At 41.3% G+C, this 1923-nt stretch overlaps 1 non-coding gene across 1 annotated transcript; it reads left to right on the top strand.

The window, feature by feature from the left end:
- The first annotated feature begins 546 nt into the window (after positions 1–546).
- Positions 547–654, top strand: LOC141597762 (small nucleolar RNA R71). The gene has a single exon (XR_012522980.1). It is a non-coding gene; the product is annotated as a small nucleolar RNA R71 (small nucleolar RNA).
- The last annotated feature ends 1269 nt before the right edge of the window (positions 655–1923 follow it).

Below are 1923 nucleotides of genomic sequence, written 5' to 3'. Positions count from 1 at the left end.
TACTTTTGTTGTTGAGGAACATAAGCATTTTGTTGTGGTGGAGGTTGTGGATTAAGCACATTGTTGCTATTGTAAGACAAGTTCGGATGGAATTTTGAATTCGGGTTATATGTGTTGGAAAATGTAGCCGGTGGATATGAACTTTGTCTTAGAGCTTGAAAAGCATTTACCTCTTCCATAGGAGCTCGGCAATGAGCGGCATAATGACTCGCACCTCCGCAACCATCACAAACAATGATTTGGGTCGTTGAAGACACAACATTGAGTTGTTGAAGGGAATCCTTAGCATCTCTCTCCGCCAATTGTTGTTGGAGCAAGGCAATTTGAGCTAGCAAAACGGAGTTGTTAGAGGATTCTTCTTTACCTTTAGGTGTCACAACTCGGGAATTGACATATTGGGCATCATGGGTCGCCATAGATTCGATCGTGGAATGAGCAAGATCGGTGTCAATTTGATCAAACCGCCCATTGTTGGCGGAATCAAGAATCCTTCGGGACTCGGCACAACATCCATTGTAGAATGTTATTGCTAGAAACCAATCATCTAGCCCATGATGTGGGCATTGCCTTTGAAGCTCTTTGTACCTCTCCCAAGCTTCGTATAAGCTCTCAAGAGCTTGTTGACGGAATCCGGTAATTTGGCTCCTTAAAGTTTGAGTTTTCTCCGGTGGAAAAAACTTTTGATAAAAAGCAAGAGCCAATGTCTCCCAATTGGTGATTCCCAAGGTGGTGCGGTCAAGGCTATTGATCCAAAGCTTGGCTTTGTCCTTCAAAGAGAAAGGAAAAAGTATTTCCCTTATTTGGGCTTGGGTGATGCCCGTTTGACGGATCATGGAGTAATAGTCACAAAAGTTTTGCACATGCAAATTGGGATCTTCCAAAGGACTTCCTCCAAATTGCTTTCTCTCCACAAGGCTAATGAAAGCCGGTTTGATCTCGAAGTCCGGCGCGGTGATTTGAGTGGTTGTGATTCCGGCCGGAAGCATGGCCGCGGTGGGTTTTGAGTGATCGGAAAGTCTCACCATCTTTTTGGTAGTAGATGGTGATGGTGGTGGAGATGATGAACAAGAAACCTCCTCCTCTTCAAGGGCTTCTAGATCGTCTAAGTAAGACTTTCTAGCACTTTCAACTTGGATGGGAGAAGTGGCTTCTTTAACTTCCTTCCAAAATCGTCGTCTTCTCCTAAAGGTTTTCTCCGGCTCGGAATCCGGTGAAAGCAATTCTCCACTACGAGAGGACCTGGGCATAAGACAACAATTTCTAGGAAAATGATAAGTAACGGTCTCAAGGAACAAGTGTTCCTCAAGACAACAAAAAACAAGATAAAAATCGACAATTCAAAAAGCAATAAAACCGTTTCCCCGGCAACGGCGCAAAAATTTGATAGGATTATCGCGTACCTATGCAAAGATAAATTCCCTAAACAACAAGTTAATGTAGCAATAGAGGTCTAACACAAGGAAATGGGAATTACTTCGTGAATTGCTATGGGTAGATTTTTATCAAGGTCGATTACGATTTGGTTTGGTTTGGTTGTTTGATGATTAATAAGAATTATGATGTAAATTATATAATAAAAGGGAGTCTAAGGGGTTCGGGTCACGCATGCAAAGGTAAACATATAATCATGATAAACTTGGTACTAATAACATTGTCAATTGCTTAGGCTTAAAGATACCCATCTTACGATATTAGCATCAACCATAGACCGGGTCCTAGAGAAACTCTCGTCCATGACTAGGTCGTCCTACTACACATGCTTAGTCTAATTCAATTCCGTGCCTCCCGACTTATAGAACGAATAAACAAACTTAATCAAATGAATAGGGCCCTAAACAAAGATTAAACATTGTGGCACAAGCATGTGATAGAAGCAATTTAGACAATATTATTTTTAACCTATCTTATCATGTTATATATTTG

This window comes from Silene latifolia, chromosome 8 (genome assembly GCF_048544455.1).
Source record: "Silene latifolia isolate original U9 population chromosome 8, ASM4854445v1, whole genome shotgun sequence".
Lineage (NCBI taxonomy): Eukaryota > Viridiplantae > Streptophyta > Magnoliopsida > Caryophyllales > Caryophyllaceae > Silene > Silene latifolia.
Note: the sequence above shows the minus strand (reverse complement) of the source record. Positions and strands in the feature narration are given on the sequence as shown.